Here is a 20,930-nt window from a genome sequence, read left to right on the forward strand (position 1 = left end):
TTTCATGTCGTGGCAGACATTAATAATTGATTATGCCAATTTTCCCTGTTGAGATTGGAAATGACTACACAAACATTCTTGTCATAGCCCTCCAGACAACCATTACAAAATCATAGGAATTGACACATGGGATGAAAGCTCAGCCGTAGGCATATATAGCTATCCCACCCAGAGGTTTTTGTTTGTTTTGTTTTGCTTGTTATTTTCCTGTTTGGCTGGCAATGAAATCTAAAGAGCTGTCTTAGAAGATATGTTATGCAGATTTAATGCAGTAACAAATAACCACACTGTCTTGGTGACTTAGCATAACAGTGTATTTCTGGCTTACATTATGTGTAGGGACTGTGAGTCAGCTGCTGTGGCTCTACTCTGCAATTCCTCATTGCTGCATGGCAGGACATAGGCTCAAGGAGCAGACCCAATTTGGGACATGCAGTTCTTATGGTAGAGGACAGAAGAACAAGAGGGTTGGCAGAAACAAGTGATGCCTCCTAATACTTTTGCTCTGATGTGTATGTCACGTTCACTCGCATTCTTCTGGTCAAAGCACATCTCAAGGCCAAATCCAACATCAACGCAGTGGGGATTGATAACCAAATGAGTGACTGAGGCATCTCTCAATTATGGAGGTTCATTAAACCAGCTTTAGAATGCATCTGAGGAAAATATGTGCCACAGACATAACTGTGGCTATTTATCCAAAGAGGTTTTCAGGAAGTTTGGTATTTATACATTTCCTTAAAGGTGAGGAAGGCATGTAGGAAGAGGGGCAGGTGGGCAGTAAGGTGAATAGTTGCATTCCTGTGAATAGTTGCATTCCTGTGAAACTCCATTTTCCATGAGATAAGGTAAATTTCTGAAGAGAAAAAAGGAGTAAAAAAGAATAAATTATGCAGACATCTCTGGGTAGGTTGAAGAAATGAGTTTTGACTTTGTTCTGCACTTGGGAAAATAAGCTTGGAATGAACATTATTAATGTGGGTTTCAGGAGCTAGACTTAGATTGTAGACCTAAAGTTACAATTGGCATGTCCTTGTTTATGGGAGGTCAGCAATTTATTTACTTGTGAATGATCTGTGGGGGCAGCCCTTTGCAGATGCCTGAGGCTTTTACCTTTCCATGAGGATCTTGCTGATGCACAGCATTAGTAACAGATATTTCTTTGGAAGAGGGTGTTGCAATGACTCAGCCTCCTCTGGGTTTAAGAATCCTTTTGCATAAGAAGTTTGGGAGGTCCTGAGATTTAAAATTTTCCTTTACAGGATGTATACTCCTTTCAGGGCAGGGATACTGCAAGAGACACAACTGTGGTTGAGGATGTATCATCTTCTTACAGGATGGAGAGGAAATGATAATGCAATCTACCACTGAAGATCCCTTCCTTGTAATCTTATTAGGGCAGCATAAACCATTTATGCACCATAGTTGGTAACTCAGCAGCTTTCAGGATTCTTCCTCAATGCCAATGAAGACAGAACCTATGGAAATCTGAGGTCAAGCATCTTCTAGCAACTCATTCAAGTTCTCAGATAGTGGACTAGCACCTTCTCTTAGGAAACTTCTCACTACACTCTAAATAGCATGATCTAATTAGACCAGCTAACTTAAGCCAAAATTCTTGACATGACCTGTGCACTGGCTCCTGCTTAGTCCTCTAAACATTTTTGACATTCTTCACCAGAACCTTTATGATCCAGATAAAAATACTGCTCGAAGTTAGGAACATACTATGTTTTCTTTGTATGTGCTCTTCCCTTTGCCTGGAATTTTTTTCCTGCTAGGAAACATTTACAAAGCTTACCATCTTATCCTATGTACACACATAAGTGTGGCATTTGTCGTTCAGCAGGCTCTAGGATGGCAAATCTGCCACTTTTTTTCCCTAATAAGAAAATCTTTGTAGGCAAAAAAATAATAATAATAAATAATAGTAATAATAATAATCTTGGGTGTCAATTGAAAAAGAAATGAACCAATGTTTCAGCAAAAGAACACAGACGCATTGTTCTCATTAATCCTAATCTCTCATCCCCACCAGGGCTGATTTAAGCGCCAATTCATGTTGCAAGGAAAGCACCCAATTCTCTATTTCCCTGAGGCCTTCAAGCCAGGGCAGTAGCTGACTTCAGCACCCTCTCTGGGCTTGACAGCAACTGGAGGAGCAAAGGTACTTAATGCTTGGGTTGATCAATGAGTAAATTACACCATTTTGAGTGACAGCTATGTAATTCTCCAACAACTGTACACCTTGCTCAAATAAAAGAACATGCTACAATCACAGGATTGAGGGGCTCTGTCACCTTACCATAAGAATATCAGCCTGTGACCCTCTTTCCTTTCTATACTCTGAAGGGCTGAGTGTTTGGCCCTCTGTTACTTGTGTATTTATATGTGCTTTTACATAGATATTTATGCAACAATGACAAGAAAGAAAATGGCTCAGTGAAATGCTGATAGTCTGCTAAGGTCACTGAAAGTTGTGCATCTATCTTTTTCACCTCCTGCATCATAATATTATGGTCCTGTTACATTTCCTTTAGATACAAAATATTACATTTGTTTTTTTACTTAACTGATAGATGGTTGGAATTATTATTTTAATTTTGCAAAATCCACAAAGAGGACCAGTCTTAATAATCTGGAGGAGAGATTAATATAGCTCATATAAATACACATTGCCTTGGAAAATACCCTCATCCTCTTCAGGTCTCAGCTGTGATGACACTTCCACTGGGTCATTCTGAGCCAGGTGTCCAGCTCTGTGCTTCTACATGTAGTTTGTGCACTGACTGGGTAGACTCTATTTCTTGAGACAATGTTTCTTTAGTGTTTAGTCTACAGATCTGGATGCAGACTAGGTCTTCAGTAAGTATTCATGGAATAGATGGCATAAGTGAATTCTTATACTGCAGTTGCTTGTTCTTGTCTTGTAAACCAAGGAAAGTTCTTGGGTTGGACTAGACCACCAAGAAAATGGAAATGGGAGTTGGAACGCTTTTTAGGAAATACTCTGACCAAATCAGACATGTTTAGAATGCAACATTTTTACTGCTCTGGGCTTCTCCTTTCTTTATATGGAAGTACTCTAGTGTGGTAGTTAAGGGCAGAGACTAATGACTGACATACCTGGTATGAAGTATTTACTCTGACTTTGATTAAGAGTAAGGACTTTTTAAGCAAGTTGGTTTAAAACTTCTAAGCCTCAGTTGTCCCAACTGTAAAATAGAATAAATAATACCTATCTCACGGAGTTGTTGTGACAAGTAAGTGAGATTGTGAGTGTTTGGGCAAGAGTAAGCACTCAGTAGTTGTTAGTTGTTATACTTGATATCGCTAATAGTATATTTCTGATTTAATTATCAGAATAAGAAGAGTCAGGAAAATGAAGTAAAGCTACTAAGTATGAGCAGATTTCAGAAGGCCATATGATTAAATATTATTGATAACTTATATTTTCTTACATATAACCTTCCACTACTGATAACAAATTAAGAATACTCAATGTAAATATAATCAATATTCAAATAAGGGTGTCTATTTTCCATTCACTTTGTAGAAAAGTAGCATAAACATAAATGTAAAAACTCTGAAAGCAGTGTGGTTGGTAAACATTAAGCTTCCCCTACCCCTGTCCTATTCAGATCCCAAGATTGGTTATATTTTAAAAACACACTTGTTTTGTTAAACTGATTTAAGAAAAGGGAGGAGTTATTAATTACACATAACGCTTAGTCTAGCTGGTAAGAAACTGACATTTTGGCCTTTGTTAACAGAATTGCTTTCTTAGTGATTACTCATTAGGAAGTAATACTAGGTGCCCTTGGTTACAAAAGAAAGGATGTTTACTGCCACAGAAGACAGGTAGCTGTGACCTGAATGGACTTTCTCTTTTCCATGACTGTCCTGAGAAATGCTGGGTCAGTAACTACTTTTATTTTGAGACGGAGTCGGAGTCTCACTCTGTCGCACAGGCTGGAGTGCAGTGGCGCGATCTCGGCTCACTGCAGGCTCCGTCCCCCGGGTTCACGCCATTCTCCTGCCTCAGCCTCTCGAGTAGCTGGGACTACAGGCGCCCGCAACCACGCCCGGCTAATTTTTTTTTTTTTTTTTTTTTTTGTATTTTTAGTAGAGGCGGGGTTTGACCGTGTTAGCCGGGATGGTCTCGGTCTCCTGACCTCGTGATCCGCCCGCCTCGGCCTCCCAAAGTGCTGGGATTACAGGCGTGAGCCACCGCACCCGGCCAGTAACTACTTTTTTAAGAAGCAAGTCTGCTCTCTCTTCTCAGCTGTAGGTCAATGAGAGTAAATTACCTTTTTCTAGTTTTAATTTTAGATTCCTCACATCAGTGAGGAATTCTACTGCCCAACTGGATTGTGGTGACTGCCTTCTCCAAGTCTATCTTCTTTGAAACGACAGCGTGGCAATATCAATTGCCTCATTAAAAAAGGTGGAATTTCTCCTCTGAAAACAATGTTCTATTTCAGGATAGGATGTAAGGGCATGCCTATGGAATGAGAGGCAAACAGAATTCCTACCTGGAATACCATGTATGTGTGGTGAAAATCCGAACTTCACATTTTGAGAGTAGCGGACAAAGAGAACCTGGTTCAGATTATGTCCTTCATTTTAGTGGAAATAGCACTGGCTTTAGAATCACACAGATTTTAAGTTTATATTCTGGCTCTTGCATGTTCTAGCAGTGTGATCATGGGTAAATTGGCAGACCTCTCTGACCCTCAGAGTCTCATTGTTAAAATTAGTAATATGTAAAAATCACTGTCTAAAATGCATGCAGGATATGAAATACATAATAAATGGTAGTCATTTGAAATAGCAGAAGTAGTATATATATATGTGTGTGTGTGTGTGTGTGTGTGTATATATATCCATATCTAGATATTTTATTTTGGACCAATGGAAACTTGTATATGTAATAATACTAATAATGAGAAATTACATTGAGTGCCTATTACATGATAGATTATGTTATTCTTAATATGCGTATTATTTAGTTTTATACTCGTGAATGTTTAAGAAGTGGGTATTATTATTTGGTAGATTGAGAAATTCAGAAATAAAGAATAAATTACTGAACATGAAGAGGTGATATAATCTTCCGAGACTTTTGAGTCACATGAATTTTTTTTCTATTATAGAGTTAATTTATCCAGAATTTTCTATTTACCCTGGAGGGAATAGATAGTCCCATGAGACAAGATTTATTCATTAAGTTGCCAGTCTAGTTGAGACACAAAAATGTATGTCCAAATAATAAGTGATCAAGCCTTATAATTGGCGGCCATAATACTGTTTAGAGAGAAAGACGCAACAAGACCTTACTCTTTTCCTTCTTCATCCATTCGCTCCTCTACTAAGTAATCATCTGGGACACTCATTCTGACTAAAGTCAGTGCTAGGTACCAATGTGGAATCTGGCCTCAGATTTCCTGGGCTGGAAGCCCTACTTCCCCAGTTATCTGATGACTGACCTCAGGCAAGCCACTGAATTTCAAGGTTCAGTTTATTCATTTGTCAAGTGGACATAACAATAATATTATTCACCTCTCATTGTTGTGATAAATGAATAAGAAAATGTATACTAAGCCACGAATACAACTTCTGGAACTTAATATACACTTTATTATCATCATCAACATCATTATTACTTTTGAAAAAATACTTTCCGTACTCTGAGAATGCTAGACACCTCACAAAGCTGTTAGTCAGCATAACCAAAGATATATTATGGTTCCATCAACCTCTACATGAGACACTAGTGTTCTAAAAGTTTCAATGTGTTTTTAAAAAATCTGATACATTAGCTAGGATGGTGTATGCATAAGTGAGTGTGTGTGCAAGACAGGGAGAGAGAGTGGGGAACAGAGAGAGAGAGAGAGAGAGAGAGAGAGACAGGGAGAGAGAGGGAGAGAGAGGTTTTTTCTACATTACTCCCTGAATACAACATTCTGGGAGTAACATCCAAGCAGAGTAAGCCACAAAAACAGTGGACAGCGAAGAATATTCATTTTGGGGCTAATGTCTCCTCCATTGATCCATAGAGGAATATTTAGCAGAGTTTGACTTAAATGTCCTGACTCATAGGAACAAGGAGACACCTTCTCCCTTTAGGTTTCCATCCAGGGAATAGTTTAGCAACTCTTGTTTCACTTTTCCACCAAGACGTCATTACATTGATTTCAGTTTAGCAGAGAGAAGAAGACGGTAAAGTTGAACATGCTCAGATAAGTGTGGGGCATTCAGAGACTGACTGTCCAATGTTAGCATATCCTCTGAAGCACTTCAGACTCAATTTTAGTAGGCAGTCAAACTGTCCATGAGAGGTGCAACTGTGTAACCCTATTACTTATTTATACAAACTGTCCTGAAATTGCCAGTGCAGATTTTAAATCACTTTATAAAGCCTTAAAAGGAACCATAGTGCCTTGCATTGTCTCTTGTTTCCTGACTCTCTCCCTCAGTATAGGCCACTGTTAATGACATGCATAGGATCAGCATTATATCCAGTTTAGAGTGGACAATCTTTTGGGTTCAGTGTATACTGCACAGGTGACGGGGGCAGCAAAATCGCACATCACCACTAAAGAACTTACTTATGTAACCAAATACCACCTGTTCCCCAAAAACCTGTGGAAATAAAAATAATAATGATATAATGTCAAAAGTCATGACAAAAAATAAAATAAAAAAGGAGTGTATCATCTTTAGGAGCTGCCCTGACTTGTAATGTAGGCATTGCAGAATACAGCAAAAGCCTGGAATAGACCCTGTGATGGTTTTTAAAATATGTCAACACAATGTTAAACTTCCCTTTGAAAGATGGGCTCTGATTTCCCTCTTCTTAACTGTGGGTTGTATTTAGTGAACTGTTTCTGATGAACTGCATATGGTTGAGGTGAAAGTGTGTAATGTTTGACATTAGGGTATATAAGGCTTTCTCCTTGTTCTCTCTCCAGAAGGAAGGCAGCTACATTGTCGTGAAGACACTCCAGCTGACCTATGGAGAGGTCCATGTGTTAAGAAACTGCGACCTGCCACCAACAGCCATGTGAGTTAGCCATCATGGAAATGGATTTTACAGCTCCATTCAAGCTTTCAGATGGTGGCAACCTGGGCTGACATCTTGAGCACAGCCTCTTGAAAAATCTCTGAGCCAAAACCAACCATTTAAGCAGCTCCTGAATTTCTGACCCACAGATATGCTGACAAAAATGTTTATTGTATTAACCCACTATTTTTCTTTTTAATCACACCTACTAACCTATTTTGGCAAATCTTTTTCAAGAGATTCTTCATTTTTTTCCTTTTTTTTTGAGACAGAGTCTCGCTCTGTTGCCCAGGCTGGAGTGCCATGGTATAATCTCGGCTCACTGCAACCTCCGCCTCCCAGATTCAAGCAGTTCTCCTGTCTCAGCCTCCTGAGTAGCTGGGATTACAAGCACTCACCACCATGCCCAGCTAATTTTTGTATTTTTAGTAGAGACGGGGTTTCACCGTATTGGTCAGGCTGATCTCAAACTCCTGACCTCATGATCCACCCACCTCAGCCTCACAAAGTGCTGGGATTACAGGTGTGAACCACCGCACCCAGCCTTTTTTTTCTTTTAATTGTAATTTTATAGCTCCCCACCGCAGCTGTCCCCCACTCTTCCCTTCGATGATGACGTCTGCAGGCTTCAGGGGGATCTTGGAACAAAGCTGGGTCCTGGCAGCCCCACTAGGTTGCCAGCTGGGGAGAACAAGTCACAATTACAAATTAACACAACAATTAGCACCTGCACTTGGAGGCTCTGTAAATTGAGGAGGCCCCAGCTCCTCATTGTACAGGGATCTATCTGTTGGTGACCTTACTCTGGAGATGATGGTATTCCTTCAGTCTGAGGGAATTGATGATGAACCCGGTGTCATCAATTGGCTCATAATCACCTTGCACGTTCATGCTCACCAGCTCCTCGTTGTAGAGAGAGAGTGGGGACTCCCGGCCAAGGATGTACACCTGGCCCTTGAGGACAGGCACCTGCACTTTCCCTTCCGCCTGCTCCTGGGACTTGGCAAGGCAGGGGCAGACAAATTCACACTCTGAGCTGTGCCAGCAACCGGTGTATATCAGCTCAGCAAATTTCAAGCCCAGGCCTTGTTTGGTTTTGTGCATTTCCCAGTCCATGGTGAAGGTCTTGATGTCTAAATGAGCATGGTAAAGGATGATGCCTGCTGGGACCTGGTAGATACCTCAGACCTTCCTCCAATGAAGTTGTTCTCAACGATGGCAATACAACCCACGCTGTGCTTGCCCGCAACTTCGTTCGGCACACGAAGAGCTCCACGGAGGTCTGGTGGGTGGGCCATCCTTGACGTTGGTCACCTTCACAGGGACCCCTTTTTTGAACTCGATCTTGACAATGTCATGGGTGTTGGGGGCTTTGGCTGGGTCCTGGGTCTTCGTGTAGAGATGTGGAGGCACTTAGTTCTTGGTATTCTGTGGGATTCCAGCCTCGTAGCTGATGATGGGCACGAGGTTCTCGTCCATCCTCCACGGGTTCTTGGGAGTGACCGGGATGGGAGTCCCACGTTGTTTTGCATATTCCATCAGGTCATTGCGGCCCTTGAACCAGTTGTAGAACTCGGGCATCCTCCAGGGAGCAATGACCTTTATCTGGGGGGCCAGCGAGTAGCAAGTGAGCTCAAACCGGACCTGATCGTTCCTCTTTCCTGTGGCGCCATGGGACACATACTTGGCCCCCTCCCGCTGGAGGATTTCCACTTGTTTGCAGTCGATGCAGGACCTGGTGAGAGAGGTACCCAGGAGGTAGCAGTCCTCATACAGTGTGCTGGACTGGATGGCTGGCCAGATGAACTCCACAAACTCCCTGCTGATGTCCTCAATGAACACTTTTTTGGCTTCAGTGCCTTCTTCCTGGCTTCCTCGAAGTCTTTCTTCTGGCCAATACTGGCCAGGTAGGCAATGACATATCCTTGTCCTTCAGTCACATGAGGATACGGGAGGTATCCAGGCCACCACTGTAGGCCAGAACCACGGAGCCTTTGCTGGACATAGCGTCTGGGATTGGAGGCGTGAGTTCCTGGTGTCTGGAATCTGTCTTCCCGGTGCAGTGAACCACTCGGGCCCCAGCAGCGGTGGCAGGCAACAGAGCAGGTGACTCCTCATTTAAAAATTTTTTTTTTTTATTAAGAAAATAGACTCACACAAAGAAATTGATGAGTTGCCAAAGTCAGGGATTATATGTCCCCTTGTTAGCACCTCCAACTTATAATTAATGGTTCCTGGGCTGGCTGTGGTGTCAGGGACTGAGTACAGAATCACGCCGTGGCATGTATAGAGGAGGGAATACTTAGGAAGCCCAGCTAGTCTTATGAACATCATGTGAGGACTTACCTTTAGCTGATGGGCATAGTATCCTTGCTCTAACAAGAATCCTTTAGGTTTAACAACATATGTCTTGCTTACATGGTTAATATATAGACGTTATTTTTAGTTTCAATAAGTCCATGGAAGTCGACCTCCATGGTTTTAAGGGTAAGAAATGTGTCAAGTACTGAGACTGATACCTAATTCTTAGTACTCAGGAAAGATTTAGGAGAGGAGGATGTTTTGAGTAGAAAACTCCTATGGACTCAGAAGGGACATTGTGAGTGAAGACTAATTGGATAGAGAAATCAGTTCCTAGACGTGTGCAGTAGCTGTGGCTTCAGTGTTCTCTGAAACATTCCGTACATCCTTCTCATTCTCTGGGTGTTATTGTGGACAGAACCTTGATCTTATAGTGAAGAGGCTTGACTTACAGTCCTACTTCCCACCAGAGATGAATTTAAAATTCCAAAATAGGCCAGTCGTGGTGGCCGTGAGCCTTTAATCTCAGCACTTTGGGAGGCCAAGGCAGGCAGATTGCTTGAGCCCAGGAGTTTGAGATCAGCCTGAGCAACATGGTGAAACCTTGCCTCTACTAAAAGTGAAAAAAAATTAATTAGACTTGATGGCACACACCTGTAATCTCAGCTACTTGGAAAGCTGAGGCCAGAGGATTGCTTGAGCCTGGGCTGTCAGGCTGCAGTTAGCTGAGATTGCGCCTTGGTACTTCAGCCTGGATGGCAGGGTGAGACCCTGTCTTAAAAATAATAATAAATAAATGAAATTTATGAAATAATTTTTTCTACAAAGACATTTTTTCTCTTTGCTTCTTAATGCAGTTAAGGGATAGGGTTATAATTGAAAAACACATTTTTTACAGAAACTATGGAAAAAATGGATTCTCATGACAATGACTTAAATGCATTTTTTAATCTCAAGGATGATGCTTTTGTTCCAGAAAGATATATTACAGTCAAATTAATTTGTCTTTGCAATGAGACCAATGGATGAAAAGATCTCTGAAGTGCAAATTGTTGTTATTAATTTATAAGATAAAGCACCTCTTGTTTTGGGAACCGGTCCTAGAGCTGACTGTTTTCACATAATCTTATATTGTGGGTAATTATACACAGATATTAATGTGATAAAGATAATTACAAGAATCTATCATTGCTGGGGTTTTGGTTTATTTGATTGTGAACTTTTGGGAACTTTGGATTAGATGATTAACTTACACTGGGTATTTATTTGTTGGCGAGTGCCTGAAATAGTTACTGAAATTAACACAGAGCACGTTTTTACCTTTTCACAATGAATTTGTTTGATTAACAGCATGGTATTTATTCAGTTGGAGATCTTAAATACCAGATGCAAATTTCAAATTATCACTTCAACAATCGAGTTCAAATATTTAACAGATGAGTGCAGGAAAGATTAAGTGGGAAATTTACTTTAAAGGACAAGTGTGTGTGTTAGACAGAGATAGAAGGAAACACCAGTAAATTTTAACCATTTCAGGCCTTATGGTGTGGCAGACACATGGATCATGCAATGGTGATGTTTTTCATGTTTGGAAATTTTCTATTCCTTACAAGTTGTATGTAACTTTTCCTGATACATTAGGGAATGGCATCCCACCTTAGCCTTGTGTAAGCATCACCAAGAGATCTTGTTAAAAATACAGATTCCTACTATGCAGCCATAAAAAAGAATGCAATCATCTCCTTTGGAGCAACACAGATGCAGCTGGAGGCCATCATCCTAAGTGAATTAACAGGAACAGAAAGCTAAACACTGCATGTTCACTTAAAAGTGACAGCTAAACACTCAGTACACATGGACATAAAGATGGCAACGGTAGACATTGGGGATTACTAGAGGGGAGAGGCAGGAATAAAGGGTTTAAAAACTATCTACAGGGCACTATGCTTACTACTTGGGTGACTAGATAATTTATACCCCAAACCTCAGCATCACACAGTATACCCAAGTAATAAATCTGCACATGTAGCCCCTGAATTTAAAATAAAAGTTGAAAAAATAAAATAAAATAGCAGAAAATACAGATTCCCAGGCCTGTGGGGATTCTGAATTGTAGATCTGGTCTGGTGTCTGCACACCTGTTGATAAGCTCCTCAGGTGATTCTGATGCACAGCTTGCTTTAAGAGGCATTAAATTAGGGCATTCCTGTGGCATACCTAGCTTAAAACATGGTGTCTTATGAATTTGCTCTTAAAATCATAAACAAGAAAGCATAAGAAAAGAAACATTGTTCTTTCTCTTTTCCCTTACCCATCAAGCCTGGTTCCAAACTTTGCATGTCTTTTCTCTTTATTGTCAGGGACACTATCACCTTCAAGCTATGTCTTCCCCCAATTTTTTACCTGAGAAAAGAATCATTTACCCATATCTAGCGTAATCTCTCCTGGGATTTAGATTCAACTCATGCTTGAGAGTAGCTCTGATGATAACTGGGCCTTTTTCTAGCTATCTGGATTCTGCTACCTCATTGTACTTCAGTTTATATTGCTGGATTTCTGGATTTTTCCTAAATCTTAGTCCTGAAAATCCGTCTAGTAGTTTTTGTCCCTCTAGGATTAGAGCTCGGTATTGGTTTCCCTCTAGTCTCTTCCCAAGAATGTAAATTTGCTTCAGAACCTGGTCCAGAGGCCAGAACAGTCACAGGTTATTAGATTTCTCCATGCAGTATGGCATGCTTGACTTCCTGAAACCGATGTCTACTCTGATACCATATCCCACTCACTCAATTGCCAGATACTCTGTGTTGGACTTCCTAATGACTCCTGACTGTGGACAATCCACCTGAGAGAATAGGTTGTTCCTATTGTTCCAAGTTCTCATTCTATGTTCTGGTTAGCTTCATTCTATGTTTTGGTTAGCTGAGTCCAGACAGGTGATGTCCTGAGACCTGAACCCACAGTGGAGCATCTATGAACCTCTGTAGATTGTATGAGCAGATTAATCGGGGAAAAAAGCATGCTTTTTTATGTAGGTTTTTATTTCCTTTGTCTTTCTCACTGTCTGTATCATGAGACATAAATTTATGCCTCTATGGAGTGGGATGTGAGTCAACTCAAGATAATATACTTGAAGGCTCAGAAAAGGATGATAGGCCAGTCTGGTACAAGATAACATGATGAATGATGAGTGTTCTGATTATATGCTCACTTGGTATAATTTAGATTTTTGTCTATTCTGAGACAATGGCACTAAGGCCTCTTGATCTATCATGCTGGTAACAACTGTGTTCTGAAAAGGTGGCACATCTTGTGACCCCCTCCTAGGGAGTTAAGGCTGTTACTTGATGGTCCAAGAAATGTGGTTTTGAAACAACTTCTCAAAAGATGTTTAATTATGGAATAAGTTGTATTGAACCTTTACTATGTGCTAGAAACTGGACACAGCTGTTTAAAGTTCAGGATTATCTGAAAGGCTTAATGCTTTCTTATGCCTTAACAAGCGTGTAGTTTTACCATCCAGATCACAAGCTTCGATGATGCTGCACTGGACATATCACTCTGGTTACTATCCAGGTTCAACAAATCACTCTGGAGTAAGATTAAACTTTTGTGTTCCAATAGAGATTGACCTTCCCCAGACCAACACCAGTGTCTGGGATGGCACCAGTGTCTAAGAAGGAGGTTGAAAGAAGGTTTCAAGACTTACCCTTGGCTGTCCACATGCATGGGCCAGTTCTCTGGGCTAGACTGCGGCAGAACTTATCTTTCAGTCGAGGCTGATGGCAGAATGCTAGCTATTGAGGCTTTATTTTGTTTCTTAAGATAGGCATTCATATAAGTGAGTATGAATTTAGGGTGTACTGAAGCTGAACAGACTTCTGCATTAACATTCTTGTCAGTATCCCTTCAGGGTCAGATGGATAATGGAAGGGTGAGTCCCATATGTCCCCTTTATTATGCATCTGGAAACTGCCAGCTGAGTTGACCCTCCTCTGTGATCAACACTGCATCTGTTTTCAGATTATGTCAAGGCTCCAGAGTTCTGTTTAAGTAGAATATTGCTCTAAGTCTCCATTTGTCTGACTCAGTCACCTAACACAGAAAAAAAAAAAACTGAAATAAAAACCTCATACAAGATTCTATAAAAATAGTCACTAAGTCAATTCTAATAAACATGAATGGTTCTGTAAACTACAGATCAAATTCCTCCTCCCACTCTTTTTGGCTCATGAGTAATTATCATGGCAAGAGGATTGAAAACTGCTTAGAGGACACACATATCTGTTAATTAAAGCCATCAAAGGTCACAGAACTCCGATTTTCCATATTAATGAATATCTATTGATATTCGTAGAATTCTTGAAAACGTACCCCTATTTTCATCTGTTTCATCAACTGTGTTTGTGGGTTTGTGGGACTTGGTGGTAAAATAAGAGTGGGAAGACAACACCTTTTGGCTCACCCCAAGTGACAGTCAACAGTTAGTCTCATTTCTTCTCAAAAAGGGAATTTGAAGAGTATAGGCATTCAGAAGTGTGTTAACTACTTAAGGAAATATAAGGAGAAGCTCTTGGTTCACAGGCCCACTTTTCTTGGGTAGAATTATGTTAATAACTAGAACGAAAACATATTTCAATCACTACTACTTGAACATGCATACTTCTGTAGCATTTTTCATAATTGAAAAGAGAAATGTGAGGGATTGCATTCACAGCATTCAATACCATAAATGCTTATTTCTGAACTGTGATTGTGTATTGTTTCATGGCTCGTGCTGACACGTGCTTAATTCCTGTCATAGCCAGAATGGTGTGCTCTGGGCTGATTACATTTTGACGAAACTCTGTACGGAGATTCTAGGAATGGCCAACATATAATAAGTTTGTGTGTGTGTATGTGTAAATATGTTAACCATGTTTAGACTTCCATTAGATATTTAAGATGACATGCAACATTTTCCTAATGTTTAAAACCATATTTGCCAGTTTAGACTCAAGTTTGCTAAAATAAAGAAGACATTCACCAAGCAAACAGGCTTTTCTCTTTTGACTGAAAACAGGCATGTCTAAAGAGTACCCATTTTATTGCTAGTGATATAATAAAGAACCACAGAAATTGGGATGGAAGAGGGTGAAGACCTGAATCTGTACAGAAATTGGGGGTGTTTCTCTAGATAGCAACATTTAAAAAATAAAACCAAAAGAAAGAGCAGGCAACATGCAGGTAATAAGAATGTAGCAAACGATACATACAGAAATAGAAAGGGAGGGAGGGAGAAAGAAAGAGAAAGAGAACCACAAGGACTTTGTAGTTCCTACTCTTTTTCCCTTCCATTAAGGCTATCAAAAGTAAGTTGCTTATTTCAAAACAGCAGGGAGCTATGAAGGAGCTATGATGTCCCCTAGGCAGAGAAATTTCCTAAAATATCTGAAATCTTTTACTGTTTCTTCCCCATTGTCTTTAAGAAATAGTCCAAACTCCCTCAAGTGGCTATAAGGTCGGATATAATCCAGTCCCCACCTACCTCTTCCGCCACATTTGTGCTTTTACTTTTTTCATTCTGCTCCTGTCAAACTGACATTCTTTCATTCTTTATCTGCCATATCCTCTATGGAATCTGAATCTTCACAACCTGATATTCCATACTTCATTATTCTTCTTTTCTCCCTACATGTGTCTAAATGCCTCTTGTCTTTCTGGTCTCAGCTTGGTTATCATTTCCTCAAGGAAGACTTCCCTGATTTCTCCTCTGCCTGATGAACTCAGGTCGTCTTCTCCATATTCCTATAACACTCAACTTTTTTTTCATAGCACTCATTGCTGATGAATTCACCTGTTTAATGCTTGCCTTTTCCATTACACTGTAAGCTCCATGTGTTTACTGCTATATGCAAGAATTAGCCTGATCCCTTCCACTGGGTTTGTGACTAAATTTTCTGATAGCACTAGAAGTAAGACAATTGAGGCCCCAGGGTAAGTGAAAACTTGTCTGAAAAAATGTGAGGAATAATAAACACTCATGGGTGGTTGTGACATAAGACATGTAAAACATCTACTGAAGTTTCTGGTACATAAGACTCATCAATTTGTACCTTGTAAGTAGCTTTGTGTCCTTTATTTAGAATTAAGCAGTATAGAAATTGATAAATATATATCTCTTCTTAGACATATCAAAGTCTTTAAACTCAGCAGATTCAGACTCATACTTGGGATCTCTTTCCCCAAACCTGTATTGATCCGTTATTCCCACCCTCAGTGGACAGAAGCACCTGGATAGCCATCCTCAACACCTCTAACCTCTGTCTTCTCCGTAGCAGCCAATTCTTAACAAATCCTGACCACTTTATATTTATTCACCCCATTCAGTCCTCTTCATATTCATTTCTTCCACCCTAGCCCATACTACCATCATCTAATTCCTATAAAATAGAGTGTCTTCATAAATGATCCTCTTTTTCCTTGCATGCCTGCCTCCAATTCAATCTTCTCAATGTAGCTGGAGTGACTTTTTGAAAACTTACATCACACCAAATCACACACATCCAACTTTATATTATCCAAAACAACAGAAACAACCACCACCACCACCACAAGTAACATGGTAAATGGCATGTTATACTATCATTATATGCCAGGTACTATTTTAAGTGCTTTATGTATATTGATTTATTAAATCCCCACAAGAAGTCAGACAGTTGTGTGCATTTAGTCCAACATGGAGAAACGAGCACAGAGAGGTTGAGTGATTAACAGCAGCCCACACACACTACTCTTCAGTAGTTTTCTAAGTTGGAGAGGCCCTTACTGAGTACTGATAAAGAGAGTTGACTATGGAAAGAGATTTCCTGGCTTCAGAGCCTGGCTCTACCATTTCGTAACTGCAGCTTTATCTCTCTGGACTCTGTTTCCTTATCAGCTAACTGTGGAAAATAATAGTGCCTCCTTTATATGGTGTTTTCTCAAGTAAGTAATACAAATAAAATGTTTAGAATGGTACCTAGTACAGAAAAAGATTTCAGTAAAAGTTACTGATATTACCATATATGTATAAAAACATAGGCCCTATATATCCTTCCAAACTCATCCTTTACAGTTCTTTCCCCTTTCTCTTCTTTTTATTCTGGTCTTGTCTCTGAGAATCATTCCTCATACTATAAGAAACACATGTCCCCTTATCTTTTCCAGCAATCTTGCTCTTCCCTATTTTACTTTTACACATTGTTCAGTTCTTAGCTGAGAAGTCACTTACACATGGAAGTCAATCATTACTTGCCTGCAGTCTAGTATAGCTCTCACTATTATATATGCTCAGTATCTCCTTGTAACTTTCCTGTGAAGCGTTTATCACAATGGTAATTTTATATTTATTTGTGTACTTTTTTGGTTGTCTATCTTTCTCATTAGAATACAAGGCCCATGAAAAAAGGGACCAAGTCTTTTTGTGTTCAATGTTGTACAGTGAGCCTGATATATATTTGTGTTGGTGAGTGAATACACATATTTCTCCATTATCTGTAGTTATAGCATAAGGGGTATGTTTTGGTTTTAGAAACACAAATTTGACTCACATTTCTGCAGTGCGGTTGCTATACAATATGGTAAATCCACAGATATAGATATATGTATATATATAACAGATATTATATATATGTATGTATTGATATGTATATAGGCATCTCAGTATACTCAGTACTCAGGGGATATGTTCACGGCAGAATCGCCTGTACAGGTATTGCCTGCAGTGGAGACTTTGACAATTCTAGTGCTCATATTTTGTGTCACCTTCTTGGTAAACTTCTCTGCCCCCCATTCCCCTGGAAACAAGTTTTGCAAGTCTTTCTCGTGCAGTCACATGCTACCTACTGACGTGCTCTTAGGGTTCTTTTGTTCGTTCATAATGTGCCTAACTTTTCTTTCAATCTTGGGTATAGTTTGTCTTTTATCTTTAAAAAATACCCATTCTTATACCAGAACTGGTGAAATTTAGTTAGTCCTATATCTCTGCTACAACTTGACTCCTGGGAAATCATTAGTGCTACTCCTTACACCCAAACACCATCCAAGTTTTGTGTGTGCCTTTTACAGTTTTTTTCTGTTACTGTGGCTTTTCATTTCACCTATAATAAGTCTAAATTCCCTACCATGAGCTATAAGTTCCTGAAGAGTCTGGTCTCTGTGTACCTCTCCTGATGCATTTGCTGTCTCTCTCCTCCTTTCCCACTGTACTCTAACTATGCTGGCCTGTAGTTTGAAAAATATAGCAGTTTTTTTTTCTTTTTTCTCCCACCTCTGCAGCTTTGAATTTCATAATCCATCTGGAACACCATTACCCCCAGCCTTCACATGTGAGGCACCTGAATAAAATTTAATATTCTCAGGAATGCTTTTTCTGGCTATCCTACCTAAAGTAGGCTTACTTTTTAGAGCACTTAAAATGATAACATGTAATTAATTAATTTGTTTATTCACTTTTTTGGGGGGGGTCTGAATCCCCTAATATAATACAAGCCCCATAAAGCAGGGCCTATAAAAGCTTGACCATTTTCACTTCTCAGCATCTATAATGTCTGGTGCGAACATGGGAACATTAGGATTAAGTCCTTAGATAAGATAAAGTATTCTTTATTACAAGAAAATTTATTTAGCCCAATCAAATTTGCAAAATGATAGACCGCCTAATGAAATCACCTTCTTCATCTAAGAGTACATGACATGTACTGCCTGCAGACATAGCCTGAAAACTGCACCATTGCATGTTAATTGTGTTATACATCACAATTGGAGCATAGGAGGAGGGCAACTCGTTCTGGAAACTGGGGACAAAATGACACAAAAGTTGGCACATTGCATGAGACACAAGTCCCTCCAGTGAGCCGTGAATTCGCAGCTTGAGAAGTGCTATAAGGTATGACATATAGCCTTAGTGTCTGTTGAATCCTCAGTCCCTGACATGAGACCTGGCACATGGTAGGCTCTCAAATATCTGTTGAATGGACAAATGAATCCATATAACATGCCACAACCTGGTAATCTTTATTTATACTGAAGCTATTTTTATTACTCAAGTTAGTCATTTTTTTTTTCTTGCTAAAACAACATATTGCTGATTTTATGTCAAAAGTCTGTAGGGAAACATGTCTCACTTTATAGCCAATTTTGCTGAAATGTATTGGACCTGCAAAGCAAGAGATGTTTACTTTGACATATGCATTGTCATTTACTCTTCAAAAGCATAGTAGTTTTCCTTAGCTGTTTCTTGGTTTGATCAGTCCCCAAAGCTGAATAAATGAAAGAAATGGAATGTGTGTAAGCATTAAACTATATTCTGGCAAGGTGACTTACACTTAGTTCATTGTAAGGTAATTATTAATGAACAACTGCTTTGTCTAGGTAATTGTTTTCCTCATAAGTTATTACTGGCTTATGAAATATAGTAATTCCAGGAAAGAGAAAAATGTTCTCAGTGTTCCTAGCTCAAAGTCTAATCCCAAACATTATTAAGTAAATTAAAAGTGCTGTTAAGACATCATTTTCATCTGTTACATTTCTACAATTAAAATATAATACAAAATAATATTAAGACTGCCAGAGGTATGGTGTTCTTAAAAACATTGCTGTGGGTGTAGAAATTTGTGTAATGATTTTGAAAGCAATTTAGATATATTTACCTCTAAAATGTCACTGTATTTTGAACTAGTAATGTGCCTTTTAGAAGTTAGTAATACAGATAGAGTTTTACACAAAGGTTCGTGTATTACAATGTTCACCACAGCATCAGTAAGAATAACAGGCAACAATATAATCTCCAAATATTAGGGATGTGGCAGTATAAATAATGGCGTATGCCTGTTATATTATCCTGAATGTCCATAAAAGTTACCGTTTACAACTACAAAGACTATTTAATGACATGCAGGAAATGCTCAGTTGGTAAAATTAAGTGAAAAAGGTAGTAAAGGAAGGAGTAAATGTAGAAGTGGTAGATGAGCTCTCTGGTGGAATCTAGTCTGTAGATTTGTTTAGTTTGCCTCACATGGTGTTAATTATTTAAATTCATTTCCAATATTTAAAAATTAGGATATTTTACTTTTAAACAACTGTATGTTCAGGTCCTTCCTAAAATTCTAGATATTGGGTAGCATTCATGGCACACCACCTGGGAGCAGCAATCAGCTGGAGTTGGGAAGGCTGGAACCCTAGACCTGGCAGGTGCTCTCCGGCTGGCCACACTCCCCAGCACTCCTGACCATTACCCCCGACCTGTGGCACTCGTGGATGTCACCTTCCTGGCATTTGAATTCTTGGCTGCTATGCGGCATGATCCTTGTGTGGCAAAGCACACATACATATGCATGATATGCTGCAAAAACTCCTCAGGGTGATAGGATAATGGGTGATTTTCATTTTCTTCTTAATAGTTTTTGCATTTTCCAAATTGTATAACAAAAATATGTATTGCTTTTCTGATTAGAAAAGAGTTTTTTTTTTTTGAAGGCAAATCATTAAACGTCATGGAGCACCATGCTAAAAGATTATAAATGGCAGATGTTAACAGCAACCTTGGGGAAAAATTACATTTCTGAATTCCCTTAACCAAAATAGTGGACGAGGTTATTGATGCCTTTTCATTCACAGTGGTTTTGTTTCCCCACATTATTTAATAAAAATACATTATTGAAATCTAAATGAGATGGAACAGTCATACTAAATTGCTTTTTTTCCCTACAAAGTATTGTATCTTCACCTCAATTCTAAATGAATAATAGCCTCAACCTTATAGTAAACCATTTTGCTCACTGTTCAAGTAGTAAATATTTCTGATAATATGAAGCGAATAAATGAAATTATTCTCTTTCAGATCTTTGATTTTGTGGAGAATGAGTTAAACTTAAATTGTAATTAATTCTAGTGCATTAAACTAAGTGAAATGTAAGGAACATGCATATCCCTGAATTGATGACATAGACATATAATCAAAAGGATTTTGTTTTCTGATTGTAAGTAGAGATTTATAGGAGTGAATTCTTTTATAAAATAAATTTTTATTTTATGAAAGTGATAGTCAACCATGCATAATATACTTATTTTCACTTTTACCAGGAGATATAATTATAGGTCAGAGATTTTTGTTTTGTTTTCCTTTCTAGTTTTACAAGAATTTGAGGGCCAAAATAAAAAAGCTTGTGTGTCTGTAATTTTTCCACTTGGCCAGTTACAGCAATGAGATTCTTATACATTTACTGGTAGATAAAATAACCAACAAGCATTTATTGAGCACCTAATACAATGTCCTAGGGAAAATCCATAAAAAACCTATTCTCTGATTTCTGAGAAATTTTCATTGTATATCAAGCTCTAGCAGTGTGAATATAAACAATGATATGCTATTAGAGGTTCCATGAGACTGTAATAAAATGTACTTTTCTCTCTTTATTAATACAACATATAGTTTTTAAGTAGGACTATGACCTAATTAAATCTTCCTTTTAGAGATAGTACTCAGGATCTGGGTGTTACAATCATGCAAGTGGATTTAACCCAGAAGAGTAGATGGAATCATACA

General features: G+C 39.0%; 1 long non-coding RNA gene and 1 pseudogene across 3 annotated transcripts in view; both read right to left on the reverse strand.

The window, feature by feature from the left end:
• Positions 1 to 20,930, reverse strand: part of LOC105466938 (uncharacterized) — a 109,801-nt gene that overhangs the window by 3,878 nt on the left and 84,993 nt on the right. For all 3 annotated transcript variants that reach the window (XR_011624612.1, XR_011624610.1, XR_011624609.1), the window contains one exon: positions 13,074 to 13,459. This is a non-coding gene — a long non-coding RNA (uncharacterized lncRNA). The remainder of the gene's footprint in view (positions 1 to 13,073; positions 13,460 to 20,930) is intronic.
• Positions 7,850 to 9,166, reverse strand: LOC105466940 (argininosuccinate synthase pseudogene; annotated as a pseudogene).

Source organism: Macaca nemestrina, chromosome 6 (assembly GCF_043159975.1).
Source record: "Macaca nemestrina isolate mMacNem1 chromosome 6, mMacNem.hap1, whole genome shotgun sequence".
Taxonomy (NCBI): Eukaryota; Metazoa; Chordata; class Mammalia; order Primates; family Cercopithecidae; genus Macaca; species Macaca nemestrina.